This window comes from Corylus avellana, chromosome 10 (genome assembly GCF_965113065.1).
Source record: "Corylus avellana chromosome 10, dhCorAvel1.hap1.2, whole genome shotgun sequence".
Taxonomy (NCBI): domain Eukaryota; kingdom Viridiplantae; phylum Streptophyta; class Magnoliopsida; order Fagales; family Betulaceae; genus Corylus; species Corylus avellana.
The window spans coordinates 17615042-17637372 of record NC_142499.1 but is presented as its reverse complement, the minus strand read 5'-3'; the positions used below and the strand labels follow the sequence as shown (position 1 = coordinate 17637372).

The window sequence follows — 22331 nt, the reverse complement described above, 5'->3', positions numbered from 1 at the left end:
TTGAATATCAAATAGGACTGCTAGTTAGTTGATCATGATTAGATATGTGGCTTGGAAAAAAAGAATTTTAAAACATCGTTAAACTTTTGGTAAAATCGCAAATTCGACATTTAAAATTGTGGCTTTTTCAATGTCCTCTTTAAGCTTCAAAATTTTGCAATGTGTGTTTGATTTATCAATCTCCTTCAATCACCACCTCAATTAGAATTTTTTGTTTAATCTTATCAGAATATGTAAAAATGACCAAAATATTTGTATTTTTATAAATTTTAGGCTAGGTCAGTTAAGTTTAAAACTCTAGGGCAATTGTCTTGTACGAACATGAGCTAATATTTCACAATTTTTGCATAACGGAGTTCGAATGATGTGCGATCGAGGTTGTGATCAAATGTCTTGTATCTGAGTTGATGACCATCTCAATCGAAAGCTATGTGACGACTACAATCACCATTGCGATTGGGGCACTATGTGAATCTTATCATATGGTCTCGTTCGAATTGGATGTGATTGCCTTTGTGATCGAGCCTTTCAAGTCTTCATGCTCTCGTTTGAACATCATATTGATCTTGAACATCGTAAACTAGACATTTTACCTTGCATATTTATCTTTAAAAGTAGCCTCATTTGAACATTATACAATCGATGTTGCGAACAAGCTATTATGTTCTTCACCTAGAACCAAGTTTTTGAACCTTACAAAATAACAAATTTTGACATTGAATTTGCCAACAAGATAAAATCTATCATTGTTGCTAATTTCTAAACCCTTAATGACCTTCTTCATCTTCATTTTTTTTAAAAAAAAAAGATATTATAGTGGTCAACAAGGGTGATTCGGTATCCGCTACATGTCATCTTTTTATTTTTATTTTTATTTATTTATTTTTATGTGCAATCACATTTTGAACCCTTCATTTAAAATGAATAAACCAAATTAAAATTATTGTACCTCTTACAATACCCTAAATATTGTAGGAGAATTCAACCTTCCGTTATCTTTCAACTTTTCAAAAAAAGTGACAAAAACCTTCACTTGATACATTTTGGTAGTTGTTTGATTTTTTTTTTGAATGTTTTATTTGAGGTGAGATCATCATGGCCAGTGAAGGCATCTAGAATTTGAATGCAAAATGAGATGGCTTTTAAAATCACCGTTTAATCAAAATTCAATAATAATCAATCATAAGGCCAATGATGATTTTAGAAACTACATCATTTTTTAAGTGAAACAAGAGAGATATAAAAGTGGCTTCTAACATTACTCAACCCTTGAATATAGCATTTAGATGCTTTTAACCTTACGAATAAAAGTTGTCTATCAATAGCATAATTATTTTTCATAAATGAGCTTGTGCAAATTATTTTTCACGTAGTGGTTGAGCAAGGTAAGGCTATTCATTTCCCAACAATATTGAATATTTGGTATGATGCCTTAATTTGCACAAGGCAAAATTACGGCTCTTGCAGAATTATACAAAGATTTGTTGATCAGGAAGGTGGATAAAACGATGTCTGTTGATGCACAGTTTTCCGAGGTAACGTGGCACAGATTCTGAGTAGTGCTGCGGTGTCTGAGGACGCGTTAGGCTGCACAGAAAATGCAAAGAACAAGGATTAGAGCAACCGGTGGTGTTCCGACGGGGGAAGCTCCAATGCCTAAGTCAGTATTTTGAGGGAAGAGTGTATAAGCAACAAAAGCTAGAGAACAAGAGTTGCGCTTACCTTTGGTTTAAGTTACGACTTGTATTTAAAGGCATGAAGTAGAGTTTGTTCCCCGCCAAGAAGTGTTGTAACACTTCCTTGCTGCAATCTGGTCTCCTTTGACTTCCTCGACTCCGTCTTCTATCGAAAATTTCATTTTCAAATGATAGGTTGAAGTTGTAGCCTTCAAATTATTCAAGGTTGGCCGACCGATTATTGCGTTGTAAGCAGATGGTCGGTCAACTACTAGGAAATCCACCATGACTGTGGATTGTTTGGGGGCTGTCCTTGCTGTCACAGGGAGAGAAATGAGCCCTATGGGTTGGACTTGCTCTCCTGCAAATCCGACTAGAAGTGAGCCAAATGGTATGGTCTTGTTCCGATCAATGCCCATTTGTTTGAAAGCTGGCCAATAAAGGATATCAGCCGAACTTCCATTGTCTACTAGAATTTGGTGGATCACATGGTTTGCCACAATCATTGTTACCACCAGTGCATCGTCATAGGGCATCACCACCCCCCTAGCATCCACTTCTAAAAATGTTAGAATCATTGAGTCTTGCTTTAGGGCCTTGGAAGGTCTTTCGAGAAAGAAAGCCTTTACGGTCCGCATTCTTCTCGCATGAGCCTTCCTGGCCGAGCTGGACTCTTCTCCACAGCTATCCCACTTACGATAGTGTGGGTTTCGCCTACTACGTCTTGGTTCCGAGGTTGTTGATGTGCGTTCCGATTTTGCCTCGGCTCCGCCTGCTGATTGTTTATCAGTTCAGCGTACCTATCCTCTCTCGAGCCAGCATCCTAACGCTGTCTCATATCTTGTCTTCCATGATCTTCTTGGTTCTCCTCCAGGAATAAGGGATCTTGAGGGTTTCTCCCTCTATTTCTCTCACTCACCAGGAATCTAACCAGTCTGCCGTTCTTGATGAAATTTTCAATTTCCTAGCGCGGAGCTATACACTCCTCGGTGAGGTGGCCTCGGTCATTTTGGTATTCGCAATACTTGTGCAAGTCACGTTTCGCCATGGGACCTCTCATTTTTATCGGCCATTTGAAAGCAGGATCTCTTCTGATCTCCATTAACACCTCAGTCATACTGGTGATTAGTGGAGTGAATTTGCTGAGTTGGGGTTGAGCGCCAATCGTCGGATGTTGAAGGGCCTTTTTTTCCCGACTTCTTTGGGTTCTTTTTTAACTTTTTCTCAGAGTTATGCGGTACTACCTTGTCACTGCTAGTCTTGACTTGGGTCATCTGCTTCTGAGACTTCATGAGGGCTCCAACGGTTTCCTCCTAGTTGATGTATTCCTTAGCCTTATTTAAAAATTGGCGAAGGGTCACATACGTAGACTTCTTCGCTAACCCGGCCATCAGTGGCCCCTCAGCTCTTACCCTATGCATCAAAGATAAGAGCACTATTTGCTCATCTGGGTTTTTTACTGTCAATTTCTCCTTGTTAAACTTGAGCATATAGTCCTTCAAGGACTCGTCATTTCGCTTTCCTTGAACAAGGGAAAGCAAGTAAGCGGGTTTTTCTTCCTCTTCTGGGTTGCCATAAACTAGCTTAAGAAGAGACATCCCAAGGTCTTGAAGTCATCAATCGACTTAGCAGGAAGCCTTGCGAACCATTCTTTGGCTACTCCCTCTAAGGTTAGTGGAAATGCCTTACATGAGATCTCATCTGGGGTACCATGGAGGATGAAATGCACACGAAGGTTTTCCATATGCTCCGCAGAATCTCCGCTACCATCATATGCCTTTACACGAGGCATTTTGAACTTGTCAGGTAAGGGGTAGTTCATACCGCGCTCAGTAAAAGGTAGATTGGTGTTCTCCATCAGCTCTCCTGCCGTTGACTTGTCTCCACTGTCAATCATCTGGCGAGCCATCTCCTCGTACTTCCTCTTGAGATCTTGAACTTTGGCATTAACATTGGTCTCGTTATGCCTGGCATGGTGAGATCTCTCGTTTTGGACAGTCGTATGATGGCTGCCATGAATAGAACTCTCATCATCTTCTTGATGGTTTTCTGCCCGCTTCCCTCTGCGAATCTATTCGCGTCTCTCTCTTTCACGCCTATCTTCACGCTCTTTTGCTTGCCTTTCGTCATGCTCTCAATCCCTTCGACTATTACGGCCATCAGTGATCGTGAGCCTTGTAACAAGATCTTCATTCTGCTTCTTTAGTGTATTCATGGATTCAATCATCTGTTTCATGAAATCGGCGAGATTGGGAGGCGCTCCAGTTGCGTTGGGTGCACTGGCTTGATTCTTTGGTTGAGGATGGGAATGTGTAGTCACCATATCGGATTTATAGATGGGAAGAACTAATGAAAATTGAATTCCCACTGACGGTGCCAAACTGTTGATGCACAGTTTTTCGAGGTGACGTGGCATAGATTCTGAGTAGTGCTGCGGTGTCCAAGGATGCGTCGGGCTGCACAGAAAAAGCAAAGAACAAGGATCAGAGCAACCGGTGGTGTTTCGGTGAGGAAAGCTCCGATGCCTAAGCTAGTATTTTGAGGAAAGAGTGTATAAATAACAAAAGCTAGAGAACAAGAGTTGCGCTTACCTTTGGTTTAAGTTACGACTTGTATTTATAGGCATGAAGTAGAGTTTGTTCCCCGCACGCTTTGGCTCTCTTATCCTTGGATATCTGTTGGGCAGTTACTCGTGAAGGATAGAGTTTGTTAGCCGCCCCATGATCTTAGTAGGCTAAGATTATGAGATAAATAGTTTGAACTTTGCTAGCATTAGATAAGAATGCTTTAGTAGTTCTCAGTCAAATGTGGATAATTCAGGTGTTGACAACTGGCCTGTATTTCGATAAATGTAGATGATTGTTTGAATTTGAATGATATTCTATCCCGTTTGTGTGGAGATAACAGATATCCATCATGTGAAATGACCGATCTATCCTCGGTATAAGACTATTATGCCCTAGAGGCCAACTAATTGTCGGGCTTCAATGACTGAGCTTCCATATGGACTTAGCCCATAATGAGTTTGATAGATCTTTGGGCCGTGAGGCCTGTTGGGCCTTATTGATTGCCGATTCATGACCCAACAAATGTCCATCAGCACCAATTTGGTGGCATGAGGGCTACTCTTTTCTTAGGGTATTCATATAGTTTTGGCCATTCTCCTCAGAAAACAGTTTTGAGAGAATCTGCTCCCTCCTCCTCTCCCCTTCTACTCCCTGCTTCTATCATCTCTCTCCCCTTTTGGTTTTTTCTTTTTTCTTTGTGTTTGTAGGTGTTTTTCGACCAAATCAGCAACTTCGGCCTCTTCGCTATGCATCCGTCCACCTTTCACCGTGTTGTGCCGTTCATCTCCTCTATGGCCGCTGTTGCTGCTTTCTGGTTGTTTGTTTGTGTTTTTTGTTTTGAATAAGAGGTTTCTCCTTTCTAGATCTGCCCTCATGAGTGAGGAGAAATAATTAGGTGTGAGGATTATTTCTCATGGTCTAGATAATTAGGTGAGGGGTTATCTCTCACGGCCAGTTTAAATAAATTTTGTTATGAAATTTGGCTACCTATGTCTTAGATCTAGTTTGCTCGGAGCATATATGCTCTTTAACTATATTTGTACATGGGTTATGATTGTAAGAATTTTTGTTTGTATCTATGACTTTATAACCTCAAAGCATGTGGCTATGATTTTTGCATAACTTTATGCTTTGTGCTATAAGAGCTTTTTGCTCTGCTCTATAAGAGCTTTATGCTCGTGATCTTTAATCAATAAAATCCTTAAATTTTTGTTCAAAAAAAAAAGCTACCTCATTCTTAGAGTGACACAAAAGTAACTTCTCGAATTATTCTCGAGAGCCTCTCAAGTAAAAAATTATCATCTTTTCTAAAAATAAGGAGGCTTGAATACTCTCTCTAATTTATTTATTTTTATTTATTTATTTCATTCAATTATTTTGTTAAATAATGTACTAATTTAAGCATTGAAGTGTCTCAAATCTCTCAAAGATTGATGAATTTTCGGTGACAATTTTATCAATTTTGCATATGACGCGTCACCGATCCGACCGTCAGAAAAATTGCTTCCACATGTATGTCCATAATTTTGAGTCAATGTACCCGATATATATATATATATATATATATATATATATATATATATATATATATATATATATATATATATATATATATAGGAAAATTACGGTTTACCCTCTCAAAGTTGACAACGTTTTTCAATTCGAACATCAAAGTTTCAATTTTTGTAATCCACCCCCACAAAGTTTCTATTTTTTTCAATTTGACCAATATTATCCCAAATTCCCATATTGCCCCTGATTTTTATTTTTTATGAAAAAAAAAAAAATTTTGGGAGTGCAAAAATGGCCAGATGGGCAAAGGGGTGGCTATGGCCATCCTGAATTTTTTTTTTAAAATTTTTTTTATAAAAATAAAAAAAATAAAAATTAAGGTCAATATGAGAAGTTTTGGATACAATCGGTCAAATTGCAAAAATTAGAAACTTTGGGGGGTGGATTTCAAAAAATGAAACTTTGATATTCGAGTTGAAAAACGCCGTCAACTTTAAGGGGATAAATTATAATTTTCCATATATATATATATATATATATATATTCAAGGCGATGATCAGGTAGAAAACTATAATGACATCAAAAAGAAAACCAAGTGGGTGGCATTTCATACTGACCTAACGAGTAGTCTTTACAAGTGGTTGGCATTCCCGGGTTGAACGACCTTTGGAGATTTGTGCTCTTTTCGTTGTCTCTTTTGCTTGAGTTAGTGTGTTTTACGGCTTATTTCTTAGCTTTGTAGAATCGAGCCTATTTTTGGCATATTTTTTTATTATTTGATTGTATTTTAGGTGCATGTGGGCCTATGGTTAATTTGTTAGAGTCATTTCTATTTTCAGTTTTTTAATCTTTGAACCCTTTCCAAAAAAAAAAAAAGACTTAAACACTATTTAGGAATATTGCATTTGAAAAATGTAGTTTTTAAGTCAAAAATAACTTTTAGGCAAAAGCTTTATTTTTAAGTTTTTGACAATAATGCGTTTTGGCCATTTTTAGGTTTTTTGGACCCTTAAAAGCGCTTTTAATTTTTTTTACCAAACGAATACTTTTATTTTATAAATGAACTTTTTTAGTGTTAAAAATATTTTCAAACCCTTCAAACGCAATCTCTAACCGACCATAGTAAAATGCACCAAAATTATGTTTCTTTATTATTAGCACCAATAATATAAAACGTCCTTTCAACACAACAAAACCAAATTGGTTGCTTTGCTTCTTCGTATACTTCCAAACTAAGAAAAAGACTTTATATTTTGTTTGCTATCCAGCCTTACCCTAAAGGCCGCAATTATTTGGTCAAAATATAACCAATGGAGCCACTAAAAAATTGTGAATGGCGGTTGATTCCCACGCCCAAGTCCAACAAGAAAAGAAAAGGTGGAAAGCCTTTAAAAAAAAAATAAAAATAAAAATAATAATAATAATAATAATAATAATAATAAAAATAAAAACACACACACAAGGAGAAAGCCAGTGCCTTTTTGTAAAGATAGAACAAAGTCACAGGTTGATTAAAAGGCAAGCCCTAAATCAACCCCACGAACAATGACCCATCTTGTTCAAACTCTGAATAGTCATGGTGTTGGGGGTTTCCTCTTGGCATGAGCTTCCACCACCATCATGCTTTAAATCCATACCCTATCACCACATGCTGTTTGGAAATTAATATTATCATGCTGAAGTGTAAGTAACGGTTAAGATTAAATCTATAAAAAAATTTCTATTCACTTTCTCTCCTATTAAAAGTTTCTAAAAGTAAGTCAACTTTAAGATTCAATCTTAACCGTTGCTTACATTACAGATAACAACATGTAAGCCAGATCCATTGCCAACTATTCCAATCGAATCCAAAGATCATTTCAATTTATAATTAATAATCTTGATTAGGTTAAGGGCCTCTACTTTGAGTAATGCTACAACACTCCCATTTTACTTCCTCTTATTTATTCTCTAACCTTTTTTTTTTTTTTTTTTTTCTTTTTTTTGCATAAAGGGAGGGAAATGAGAAAAACGATTTGAACTAGTGACTTCCGTTTCATAAGGCAAGATCTTTAGCTGATTAAACTACTCCTTGAAGACTATTTGCTCCATAACTTGGTACAGCCACTTGAGACAAAAAAATTTTGCCTGGCTATCTCTTGGTCGGCATCATCCCAAACCACCATGGAGGGGTGGTCAAGACCACTTAATAAAGGACTTTTTAAAATTTTGAAAGGTTTTTTTTTTTTATTATTTATTTAAATCAACCCAAATAATAATATTGTCCTTCATCGTGATTGCCCTGATGGCGCATTGGGGCATCGTTTGGCAACAACCAACAGTTCGTTACTATTCATCAACAAAAAAAATTCAACTCCCAACATTCTTATTTCTTACTTTTACATCAGATTAATCAATTTTTTTTCTTTAAATAAAAAAAATCACATTTAAATAAAAAGAATTACTACAAAACAATTTTTTTTTCTCACTTTTCAATACCAAACATTCTTATTTTTTCATTTTTTCATATCAAACATTCTTTCTTTCTTTCTTTTTTTCTTCTTTTTTTTTCTTTTTTTTTTTTCTCATATCAATTAATTTTTACTATAATTCTTGGCCACTAAAAACCCAAAAACCTTTCCCAAACGGAGCCTGTGCTTCATGGAGGCTAAGCAAATGCTTCAGTTGCTTGAACATGGGGTGGCCTCGCCATAGCCTATTGGCTATAGGTTTGATGTTGTAGAATTTGACCCTAAAAGTCAACCAAGAAAATCTTTTTTTCTCCAATTTGCGTTGAAGCTGGTCAACGGTCGACGAAGCAGGTGAAGACAACCAATAGAATCCTAGACCACGTGTCTTGTCACTTCGTCGATTACCTATACGGCCATACTTTTTTTTTTAAAAAAATAAGACTCATTTCATTGATTACGAAGACCCTTGCTCAGCAAGGACAATGGCATGAATACAATCTAGATAATCCCTGATCCACAGGTCTCTTCCTTAAGTAGAATTGCCACCTTGGCTAATCTGTGAGCCGTGTCATTAGCTTGTCGAGCCACATGTCGAACGTGCCATTCGCGGTGCTGGAGTAGATTCCGCCTTGCTGTAGCAGTTGACATGCAGTAAACCCCTTTCCATGAACTCTCCCGTTGCAGAGCTTGGGTAATTTCCTTTGCATCACCTTCGAGAATGAGGTGTCCCACTTCCATCTTCTTGCTAATCTCTGTGGCATACCAGGCTGCCATGGCCTCCGCCGTTGAAGGTTCCATAGCTGTCGGTTTATAAGTGCAGAAAGAGGCAAGCACCACACCTCTGTGGTCCCGAAGCACCACGCCCACTCCCGTGATGTTCTGCTCCTTAGAAATTGCAGCATTCCAATTTGCTTTGATAAAGTGCTGTTGTGGTTTTTCCATCTTGCCTCCCGGGGAATCGGAACTGCAGAGGGGGGTTCTCTGCCCTGCGTGGCCCGGTCTCTCTCAAGATTTTTAATTTAGTCCCGTGCCTGCTGCATGAGTGAGACCGGAGACGTCAACTCACCACCGTGGACAACATGGTTTCTTCTGAACCACAACAGGCGTGCCACTGTGGTGAATAGTTGAAACGTGTCCTTGTCCAGCCGTTCTATAAGCCGCAAGAAGAGCTCCTTAAAGCTGATGTCGTCGCTTGTGCATTTGTGCAGTGCCTTTGGACCCTCCAGCCATACATCCCTGGCCAATTGGCAATGCCATAGGAGATGTCCCACCGTTTCTTCATATAAGCCACATAAGGGACAGAGTGAGTCCAAGATAAGGTGACGCCATTTGAGGTTTGCTCGTGTGGGCAAAACATTGTGGCACGCTTTCCACAGAAACAGTTGTTGAGCTGGTGGTCCCCGTGTCTTCCATATTTGCCTCCATAGCTCCTTGTTTGACCCTGAGTCCGAGCATGAACCTGCGCTCTTCTCCATTATCTCCTTCCCCTTGTGATAGCCACTCCTAACAGAGTAAATCCCATTCTTAGTTCCCTCCCATACAAGTTGATCATCTTGTCTGCCTGGACAAATAGGGATTTTGCAAATGGATTGTACCTCTGCTGCTGAGAAGTTCTCGTGAAGTTTTGTGACATTCCACCATCTACTATCCTCATCGATCAAGCTACTGACCGATCCTCGCTACTTTCCCCTTCATTATACCTCCTCAAGTTGTATCCCAGAAACGGTTGGACCTAGGGGTGAAATAGCGGTTGCGGTTAGCGGTTAGTGGCTAAAACCGCTAACCGCAACCGCCTAGGCGGTTAGTAAATTTTACTAACCGCCTCCGCTAACCGGGTAGCGGTTAACCGCTTTGGAATAACAGCTTTTTTTCTAACCGCTTTTTTTGGGCTTTTTTCTTTGGACCGATTTTGGGCCGGGTTTGGACCGGGTTTGGGCCGGTTTTGGGCTCACTTTAAACATTTTTTTTCTCCTTTTAAACATTTTTTTTTTCCCTTTCCATGGCCATTTTAGCATTAAAAATTGCTATATACCAAAATCTTGTTGGCCACCTTCTACAAATCTACACATCATATAATATACAAATAAAATTACAACAAAATCATCACTTCACTTGTAGTCTTATACATAAACTCACAAGCAAGTTCATAAACTCACACATAGAAATAAAATAAAACACAAACAAATTCATAAACTCACAAGCAACCAAAAAAATCAACACATATGGTTAAACTTGAAGCTTGAGGCTCATTTCAATCAACCAAAAAAAGTTCATAAACTCACAACTTATTGTTATTATATATATATAATATATAAATATATATTATATTTAAAAAAAAGCGGTTAGCGGTTAGCGGATTTCCAAAACCTGCTAACCGCTAACCGCAACCGCCTAGGCGGTTAGCGGTTTTTACTAACCGCTTTCAAAGCGGTTAGGCGGTTAGGCGGTTAGCGGTTAACGGTTATAACGGTTAGCGGTTGCGGTTAGACGGTTTTAAATTTCACCCCTAGTTGGACCCATCTGTACGGCCATACTTACTCCTGCAAACATCATTACCGAATTGGAAACCCAATCATGTACCAGGAATATAAATGGTGCAGCCCATATGCCAGCTAAATTAGCAATCAGAAATATTATAGATCAAGTATGGAGGGACGAGATACCCAATTGTATTTGTGATATTATTCAAGTGAGCAAATTGCTTTAGCCTAATTTTGATATAATGAGAAGTGAACTATTTTTTCAAAAAAAAAAAAAAAGCACTCCTTTTTATTTTTACATTAAAACATCTCAATTTATTTACTATACGTTCATAGAATCTGACGGGAAAAGAATATCTTGTAACGTAAGTAATAGTTGTTATGAGATTATGTTCTGGATTAAAGACTAAATTAATTGAAAATATGTAAATGTTTTGAGTATCTTTTCTCTACCAAACGCTTTATGAGTGTTTGTGGCTTTTTTGGCGTTGTAGCTGGCATTCGGCTGGTACCTTTGATGTGCAGACGAAGATAGGAGGGCCGTTTGGGACGATAAGGCATCCAGATGAGCTTTCTCACGCGGCAAACAGCGGTCTCGATATCGCCATTAGGCTTTTGGAGCCGATCAAGGAGCAGTTTCCCTTATTGTCTTATGCAGACTTTTACCAGGTTCTGGTTAATTAGCTAGATATTTACCATAAAATCAAACTTTTGTGTATCCTGCTCCTGTCTTTTGGATTTGAAATTGTTAATTGACTTTGATACATGTTTACTTGCTGAAGTTGGCTGGAGTTGTTGCTGTTGAAGTTACTGGAGGGCTGAGATTCCTTTCCACCCTGGGAGACCGGTCAGTGAACCTCATTGGTTTCCATTCTATTGTATCGTATGCTTTGGTCTGATTGAGAAGTTATTGATATTCATGTGTCACGAATTTGTCAGTATCTGTGATTTTTTTTTTTTTTATTCTATGGAATTTGCAAATTGAGTTGTCTTAAACTTGGGTGTCTGATGGTCCTGAATTGGGATGTTCTTATTATGACTTTAGCTGGTTGTTTGGGACTCAATTCAGAATTAACCCTATATCAGAATGCATTTATAATGAAAGTAGTTTTTTGCTTAGTACTACTTATTGGAAATAGTGTAATCACCCTATCACCCCCAAGATTGTGATTGGTGGCAGAATTAATATATTAGACCCTGAACAATGGTGACTTTCTTGGAAATACGAAAGAAGCATAGGAACAATGCGAAAGAAGGGCTAATATATGTGTGTCAAACTGAATGGGGAGCGCAATGGTGCATTGGTGAAAGTAGGAGTAATTTGCAATACATTTGATTTGATGAAGCTCCTCATTTCATCTGAGGACAATTGTGGACCAAATTGACTCATGTAGTTGCAAAGACCAATGGCATCTAAGGGATTAATTCATAGTTGAGCAACAACTCAGTCCATGAAAGGGGGAGAGTGGATTCTGTGATCGACTTCTTGGACAAAGGAATATATGGTGATCATATTGAATTCAAATAAGGCAGTGTGTATGGCTTTGTGGGTTCTGACAATTCTAGTCAGGTTGCATTAGGTTTCAATTTTCGCCAGCTCTAGTGGCTCTTAGAGCATTCCCAGCAGCATCATTGTCATTTTCCTTACATTTAAGGACTCAAACTACTTTTTACTTCTCTATGTCAAAATACACTCTAATTGCTTTCTTTAATCATTATCTATATCATTAAAATATTTGTTTTTTTAATTATATTATATATACGAGATGAGAGAGAATTGTGAGACATGAGATGAGAAATGAGAGAGGAGAAAAGATAGAGAATCATTTTTATTTTATTTTAATAATCATAAAGATTGCAATAGTGGAACCCAAAACATTGAGTTCCACTGTAACAATCATAATGTTTATGGTTCATTTAGGGAGTCTGCTGTGGAATGTGTTTTGCTATTTTTTGGACATATTCCCAAAACTTAGGGGAGTATGTTGAGAATGCTCTTAGTCCTTGAATTTTGAGCCTAATCTTTCGCTCTTCTTGAGCCATATATGTTTGTTGTATTATTCACTTTGAGATTATGCAATAGTAGCATTGATGATTCATGACTGCTGGGATGTTTCAAAAAGAGGACTTGAATTTTGGACCACGGAGTTGAAAATAATTGTTACCTGAACATATGGATAAATTATAACTGCTTACTGAGGATTTGCTATGTAAAACGTTGTTTTGTATATATAGTCCCTTCCACATTTTCTGCTGCTGCTTGAATACACTTTTGTTAAGGTTTAATTTGGACATGGCACATTCCCCTTTTCACCTTCTTGGTTTCTAGTCTCTTCCTTGTTTATTTAGTTGCTTAAGTAGCTTTATGTGCGGTCTGGAGTGGACCATCCTATCTAGCTAGCTTTTTTCTTTTCTTAATGCTTTATCCACTACTGTAGATCACGTCTCTATCTCCCTTGGGAGGGTTGCATGAATGTTCACAATTAGGTCAAAACTCAAGCACAAGAGAAGCTAGCAATTTGAAAAATTAAATGTTAGTCTGGAATTTTTGGATTTTTGGATTCTTTTTTCTCGTCTGGAGGAAAACTTTGTATTTTAATTTTTAATTTTTTTATTTATTTTTATTATTATTATTATTATTTATCTTTAACATGTATATTAGTTGTAGTCAAGTATGTTGTTAGGCTCCGGCGTATAATATTACTTGATTATGAGATACTAATAGTATAAACGGTTGATTCTAAAACATACTTATTTATCTCAGGACAAAACTGAACCACCCCCAAAAGGTCGCTTGCCTGATGCTACCAAATTAAAGGTTAGTTAATCTGTTTAAATTCAAGTTAAAGCTAGATCATTACATGTATCTAATAACTCATCAATAACTTCACTAATGTTTTGTTGTCACTGAAGTTTCGGATCATCTGAGGGATATTTTTGGCCACATGGGTCTTAGTGATAAAGATAGAGTTGCTTTATCTGGTGGTCACACCTTGGTATGTTCAATATATGAAATTCTTTTGCTGCCTCCTTTGATAGGTTGTTGCGTGTTTTGTTATAATGGAATATTTTTACTAAAGTGGAGTTTTAACAATTCGTGTACTGTAGTTATTGATGAACTAAGATGCTTTTGGAATCATTTTACAGGGAAGATGCCACCAGGATCGTTCTGGATTTGAGGGAACCTGGACCAACAACCCTCTTATTTTTGATAACTCCTACTTCAAGTAAGACACATCTCTCATTGATTTCTTGTAGATGGTTCTCTGGCGAAATTGATTGTATGCAATGTTTTCTTGTGTAATCATCTCATCGTTGGCTTGCATATAATATTGTGTATTGCGATTTCGTTTTTAAAAAATGTATTGTTTAGGAGTTCATTTTAAAAAAAATTGCGGTTTGAAAACGTAGAAATCTGTGTTTTCAAGTCACATGTACGGAGTGTGTTTATAAAAACACAATTTTAAAAGCTAAACACATAACTACATCTTTAAAAATCGCAGTTTTTAAATCACTTGTTTTGAAATGAATATTTTTAAATAGCATGTTCAAACATCCCTGAATATCAATAAGGATTCCGGGGGCCAAGACAAGAAGAAGCCAGCTAATTGGTTTGAATCTAATTCTTTAAAACAGGGAACTCCTTAGCGGAGAGAAGGAAGGTCTAATCCAGCTGCCATCAGATAAAGCTCTGCTGGAGGATCCGGTCTTCCGACCTCTTGTTGAGAAATATGCTGCGGTGAGTGTCTATGTTTTACAGTCTTATTTATAATTAAAACCATATGTAGTTTTTGGATAAACAATTTGCCTTCTATATATCTTGACAATTATCTAATTTAACTTCTGGTTCTGCAATTATGCTTCAGGACGAGGATGCCTTCTTTGCCGATTATGCTGAAGCTCATTTGAAGCTCTCGGAGCTTGGGTGAGTGAGAAACATCGTCTTCATTTTTTTCCCCTTCAATTGCCTGATGCATGTTGAACTTTGTTCCTCAATCTGAGATTCGGCTTTTATATCACTTGTTTAGATTTGCTGACGCTGAATAGAGAATTGGAGACGTGAACTGTGGCTGCTGTCAGGTGTCTGTATATTATGAAGGTTTGCGTGCTTTGATTTATGGCGATGATATTATCTTGCGATTGGCGTGTGTAACATAACTGATATGCAAAAATAGATAAAGCTTTGGTGTTTGGTGTGCTCCCTTGGCGTGACAATTATGATTCACGACCCCAACAAGGGGATGTTACGTGTTGGGCCTGTTGGCCATCAGAATATATGTTGTATTTGATTCCTTCAATTTTTTTCTTGCTCTTTTTCTTTTCAATTTGAAGTAACCATTTTTCTGTATTCTGTAAGGGAATAGTTACGAAGAATGGAACATTGTGGGACTTCGCCGTGTTCCCGCGTAGTTGTTAAGATTGAAGTTCAACGGAGGTTTAAGTGGGCTGGAGCTAGCTCAGACCAAGGCACCTTGTCATGGTGAAAAGACCAATAGCTATGATCCAGTATATGACAATGAAGTGCATGGGAACAAAGGTGAGGCTAGGGGCGATCTCACGACAATGCAGGCTAAAATGAGAAAAGGGGAAGAATAACTAGGCTACCTAAAATTGGGGCGAGTTCAGTGCAAAGCAAGTAAAATTTGGCAAACGCTTTGGAAAAATTAAAGAGAGGAGTCAATTTTGGCAAATATTTCCAATTGAAAACTTGCATAGAAGAAATAATTTGACTCTGAAATTCTCGAGGATGCCGACCCAAAAAGCAAAAGAAAGATAAAATCAGAATGATTTGGGGCAACCTGCAGACTAGGCGTGGTTAAGCCTGTTATCATTACAAGGATGAAACAGGAGCTAAGGTGGCAAAATGAGAAAATTCCTAAAGCTTATCAGTTCTAAACACGCTCACTAGCTCCCCTGCCATGGCAGGAATTAGAATTTTAGTCGTGGAGAAACTACCAAAAAAAAAAATTGGGATCAAGAATTAATTTGGAGGGTTTATCTCATAACAACATATATTTTAGAAGAAATTTTGAAATTTCTCTGTCACACACAACATATATTTTAGAGGAAATTTTAAATTTTGGGAGAGACTACTTTCCAAATGGTCTATTTAGCTCCCCTCTCTCTGCATCTAATGCCGGCAACAAATATTGAAAGTATTTCAAATGTCAAATAGGACTACTCGTTTGTTTGATCGTTATTAGATATGCAGTTTCAAAAAATAGAAATTTCAAAATGCAGTTAATAAAAATATAATTAAGCGTTTGGTAAATTTGCAATTTAGCATTTAAAATTGTGATTTTTTCAATGGGAATAAGATCATCTTCATTTCCCTTTCCTTAATGTTCTTTCGAACTTTAATGTGAGTGCTTAATTTATCAATCACCACCTTTGTTGGAAGTTTTTGTTAAATCGTAACGGAATATGTAAAAGTGACCAAAATATTTGTATTTTTATAAATTTTAGGTTAAGTTGGTTAAGTTTAAAACTCTCAGGCAACTATCTCGTTCAAACACGAGCTAGGATTTCACAATTTTTGCATAGCGGTGTTGGAACGGTGTGCGATCAAGGTTACGATCAAATGTCTTGGATTTGACTTAATAACCACCTTGATTGAACGTTGTGTGATGACTGTGATCACTATTGCAATTGAGGTATTCTGTGAGTCCTATAATATGGCCTTGTTCGAATTGGATGAGATTGCCTTTGTGATCGAGCCTTCCTATAACTCAAATTTTGAAGTCTTCATGTTCTCGTTTGAATGTCCTTCGAGCATGTTTACGATCGAGACATTTTACCTTGCATATTGATCTTTAAAAGCAGTCCCGTTAGAATGTCATACAATTTATGTTGCGAACGAGCTATTTTGTTCTATTTGCCTATTTTCTTTCTTTTTTATGTACAGTCACATTTTGACCCATTCATTTAAAATGAATAACTTATCATGCAATACCTTAAACATTGTAAGAGATTTTGTGATCTTTCAATTTTTCAAATAAAGTGAAGAAACACTCGCTTGATACAATTTTTTTTTTTTTTTAATGTTTTTAATTGAGGTAAGATCATCATTGCCTGTGAAGGCGTCTGTTTTTGAATGCAGAATATTGAGAATTCCAATATTTAATGTGTAGTCCTCAATTGAAGTGGGTAGAGAAGGAGCTTAATGAAGGTTATAATTTACTGCAGCCGCTAAAGTATATTCTCGACTGACCAATTCTGCATGAGCCTTAATTTTGCCTTATGCAAAGGCATAATACCAAATATTCAATATTGTTGGGGAATGAATAAGTGAATAACCTTGCCTCGCTCAACCACTATACTATGTGCTCATTTTATGAAAACTAACTACGCTATTGATAGACAACTTCAATGGGCTATATTCAAGAGCCTTTCAAGTTAAAAATGATTATTGAAGTGTCTCCAATCTCTCAAAGAATGATGAATTTTTTGTGACAATTTTTTCTGTTTTGCATATGACACATCACCGATCCAGCCGTCAAAAAAATTGATTCAACAAATATGATTATGTGTGTCCATAATTTTGATTTGTAAATACCAGATACCTCGGTTGAGATAGTATGAGTCAACATACTCAAAATATTCATAATATATATTTTCAAGGCCATAATCAGGTAGAAAATTATAATGACATCGAAAAGAAAACCAAGTGGTTCCCAGGTTGAACGACCTTTCGAGATTTGTACTCTTTTCGATGTCTCTTTTGCTTGAGTTATTGTTTTTTACGGCTCATTTCTTAGCTTTGTCTAAAAAATACAGAGAATCAGTCAAGTTTTGGCATATTTTTTTTATTATTTGATTGTGTTTTAAGTGTGGGCCTATTGTTAATTTGTTAGAGAGTCCTTTTTAATTTTTTAATTCCTTGCAAAGTTCCAAAAAAAAAAAAAAGTCCTTTCAAGTTTCTTTATTGTTAGCACCAATAATATAAAACGTCCTTTCAACACAAGAACACAAAACCAAGTGGCTTCTTTGCTTCTTCGATCGTATACTTCCACACTAAGAAAAGACTTTCTATTTTGTTTGCTATCCAGCCTACCCTGAAGGCCGCAATTATTTGGTCAAAATATAACCAATGGAGCCACTAAAAACTGTGAATGGCGGTTGATTCCCACGCCCAAGTCCAACAAGAAAAGAAAAAGTGGAAAGCCTTAAAAAAAAAAAAAAACACACACACACAAGGAGAAAGCAAGTGCCTTTATGTAAAGATGGAACAAAAGTCACAGGTTGATTAAAAGGGGCAAGCCCTAAAATCAACCCCACGAACGATGACCCATCTTGTTCAAACTCTGAAAAGTCATCAAAAGGAACTCTTTGGGGTTGGGGGTTTCCTTTTCTCATGAGCTTCCACCACCATCAAGCTTTAAATCCATACCCTATCACCACTTGCTGTTTGGAAATTAATATTGCCAACTACTCCAACCGAATCCAAAGATCATTTCAATTTATAATTAATAATCTTGATTAGGTTAAGGGCCTCTACTTTGAGTAATGCCATAACACTCCCATTTTACTTCCTCTTATTTATTCTCTAACTTTTTTTTTACATGTCTGCAGAAGGAGAGAGTAAATGAGAGAGGAGATTCGAACTAGTAACACTGACCTCGGCAGCTTCAAGAGGCATGGTATCCAGCCGATTGAGCTACCCATTAAAAATTATTTACTCCATAACTTGGCACAGCCATTTGAGACAAAAAAATTTGCCCGCCTATCTCCTGGTCGGCATCATCCCAAACCACCATGTAGGGGTGGTCGAGACCACCTGATAAAGGACTTTTTACAATTTTGAAAGTTGTTTTTTAAAAAAAGAAAAAAATCAACCCAAATAATAAGTGTTCTTTGTCGCGACCACCCCGATGGTGCATTGGCCATTGGGGCATCGTTTGGGAACAGCCGACAGCCTGTTACTATTTATCAACAAAAAATTCTCAAATAAAAAAATTACTACAAAACAAAATATTTTTACTTTTTTATACCAAACATTCTTACTGTTTCATTTTTTCATAATAAATATTTTTTTTTCTCACGTCACCTGACCACTAAAACTCCAAAAACCTTTTCCAAACGGAGCCAGTGATTCATGGAGGCTAAGCAAATACTTTGCCTATAGGTTTTGGTGTTGTAGAATTTGACCCTAAGTCAACCAAGAAAATCTCTTCTTCTCCAATTTGCGTTGAAACTGGTCAACGGTCGACGAAGCAGGTGAAGACAAGTTAGACAACCAATAGAATCGTAGACCACGTGTCTTGTCACTTGTGTATGAATATTTAGACCTTACTACGTACTTACATACACTTCCCCGATTACCTATACGGCTATACTTACTCCTACAAACCTCATTTCATCAATCAAGCAAAATGTTTTAAGGGGATAGGCCACCTTCATTTAAAACTTCTTTGTTATCATATCTTATGATTATGAAATGATGACGCATTAGTTGAAAATCAATTTTTTTAAAAAAGAAAAATTGATAAGTATAACATTTTTCTTAATCACGATTACGAATTAGGGTTTTTTTTTTAAAAAAAATTATTTAATTTACATTAGTCACAATTAGGAATATGTTTTTGTTATTTTTGAGTAATGTTATTTTTTACATCAATTTTATGGAAGTTAACATGTCGAATTTGAAGTTTTTTTTTTTTCTTTTTTTTCTTTTTTCTTTAATTTGTTAACATAGTAAGCCACTTAAATACGTCATGTCAATCCCAAGGTGTAGTTTAATCAGATAGAAATTACGTCTAATGAAACAAATGTTACTAGTTCGAATTTTATCTCAATTTTCTTTTCCTTGTGCGGACATGTCAAACAAAAAATGTCATCTCGGCTGATGGAAAATGAGTATTATAAATGAGTATAAAAAATAAAAAATAAATTGGGTTAAAATGACTTTATTCCCTGAAGTTTCAGGGGTTTTTCAATTTGAACCCTAATAGTTAAAAATTGGCAATGTACCCCCTAATGTTTCAGACTATCTGTTACTAATTTTCGTCTAATTAAACGAAAATCAAAAAAAAAAAAAAAAAAAAAAAAACATTGAGGGTAATTACGTAATTTCATAGATTTCTGTCAAATTTGATGAAAATTGGACAGAAATCTATTTATTTCATAAAAATATAACATATTGCTCTAACAAAATAATATCATATATATACAAGAAGATGCATCCATTGATAAGAAAAACAAGAAGATGAGAGTGGGAGTGATTGTTCGGGTATGGGATGCGGATGGATTTGTTTTGGCCTCAATGTGCACCACGGTGTCTTATATTACTGACCCGACTTTAGTGGAGGCTGTGGCTGCTTGGAAGGTTGTTGGTTTTTGCAAGAATTTAGGTCTTCAATGGGTTTTTTTGGAGGACGACGCCCTTGAAACTGTGAACACTTTGCATCAAGATGAATCTTGTTGGAGTCGGTATGTGCAATTAATTGAAGATAGAAAAGTCATCCTGAATAGCCTTCAAAGCTGAACGAATCTTGATGAAGTCGATATGTGCAATTAATTGAAGATAGAAAAGTCATCCTGAATAGCCTTCAAAGCTGAACGAATCTTGATGAAGTCGGTATGTGCAATTAATTGAAGTTAGAAAAGTCATCCTGAATAGCCTTCAAAGCTAACTGAAGATAGAAGTCGGTATGTCGAATTTGAAGTTTTTTTTTTTTCTTTTTTTTTTTCTTTTTTCTTTAATTTGTTAACATAGTAAGCCACTTAAATACGTCATGTCAATCCCAAGGTGTAGTTTAATCAGATAGAAATTACGTCTAATGAAGCAAATGTTACTAATTCGAATTTTATCTCAATTTTCTTTTCCTTGTGCGGACATGTCAAACAAAAAATGTCATCTCAGCTGATAAAAAATAAAAAATAAAAAATAAATTGGGTTAAAATGACTTTATTCCCTGAAATTTCAAGGGTTTTTCAATTTGAACCCTAATAGTTAAAAATTGGCAATGTACCCCCTAATGTTTCAAAAATTTTCAATTCAGACTATCTGTTACTAATTTTCGTCTAATTAAACGAAATTTTTTTTTTTTTTTTTTTTTAAAAAAAAAAAAAAACATTGAGAGTAATTACTTAATTTCATAGATTTCTGTCCAATTTGATGAAAATTAGTAACAGAATGTTTGAATTGAAAATTTTTGAAACATTAGGAGGATATATTGCAAATTTTTAAACATTGTGATTTGAATTAAAAAACCTCTGAAACTTCAGAAGAGTAAAGTGAATTTAACCCAAATAAATTTTACAGCAAAATGAAAAAGATTTATTTTGTTATATTTAAAATTTATTTTGTATACATGACATATCATTTAAAATTTTTAAATAAGGTGTAAAAACAAATAAATCATGAAACCTTTGAAATTTAATCTAATGAATAAAATGAAGAGAACTTTTGACTACAACTAATGGGATAGAAATTAGAATGATGATTTGTATTGAATTGAATGCTACTTCTTTCAAACTTTTATAATCCGATTGATGTAACGTTTCACCCAAATATATATAAGAGATTTGGTACAATGCATTCTCCACCCATCTCCCCACCATCTCCTCTCTCATGTATTTATTTATTTATTTTGAAAAAATCAAGATGATATCATTTTAGCCATAATAAAATAAAATTAAAAAAACTCCTATTTGACAGTATATTAATATAGTTGTTTTGTACTCTTCTGTCTAGATAGATATTAAAAAATGCTATATATGCATGAAACATGAAGTAAAGTACATTTACTAATATTTCTAAATTATTACGTAAATTTAAATTAAAAACTAATTTAATTTAGGAATAATAAGATAATTTTCTTTTGAAATTTAATAGATATGTATGATATGTAACTGACGTTACGTGACTATTACATTGTTCATGCTATCCCTTGTACGACATACTATGGATGGACAAGGATAGGATTGTTTTTGTTTTTGTTTTATAATAATGCTTATTCTTTATTTATTTCATAAAAATATAACATATTGCTCTAACAAAATAATATCATGTATATACAAGAAGATGCATCCATTGATAAGAAAAACAAGAAGATGAGAGTGGGAGTGATTGTTCGGGTATGGGATGCGGATGGATTTGTTTTGGCCTCAATGTGCACCACGGTGTCTTATATTACTGACCCGACTTTAGTGGAGGTTGTGGCTGCTTGGAAGGCTGTTGGTTTTTGCAAGAATTTAGGTTTTCAACGGGTTTTTTTGAGGGCGACACCCTTGAAATTGTGAACACTTTGCATCAAGACGAATCTTGTTGGAATCGGTATGAGCAATTAACTGAAGATAAAAAAGTCATCCTGAACAAAGTTGGATAGTTGGACATGTGAGGAGCGAGGCAAACGAAGTAGCTTATCGGCTAGCGAAACTTGCACTTGGCTAATCTTTAGACCAGGTATGGATGAAGGATAACTCCAAATGTATTAAGAACATTGTATTTGCCCATCAAGATTATTTGGTTTGATTTTTATAAGAATGACTCATATATATATAATGTGAAATTTATTCAATCCAAATATGATATTGATCTATCATAAATTTCTCAACTAAAAGTGATTTCATTGCTTTTCCATTTCCACTACAAGCGCATTTTCAAACGCATTCATTTTCATTGCCTCTATCATCACTCACAAA

The 22331-nt window shown here is 36.0% G+C and overlaps 1 pseudogene across 1 annotated transcript; it reads left to right on the top strand.

Annotated features, from left to right (window-relative positions):
- Nucleotides 1–10851: 10851 nt before the first annotated feature.
- On the top strand, nt 10852–14958 carry LOC132162398 (L-ascorbate peroxidase 2, cytosolic-like; annotated as a pseudogene). The gene is made up of 9 exons (XR_015909380.1): nt 10852–10874; nt 11180–11354; nt 11468–11532; nt 13450–13507; nt 13599–13681; nt 13833–13912; nt 14322–14424; nt 14552–14610; nt 14714–14958. The product of XR_015909380.1 is annotated as an L-ascorbate peroxidase 2, cytosolic-like (transcript).
- The last annotated feature ends 7373 nt before the right edge of the window (nt 14959–22331 follow it).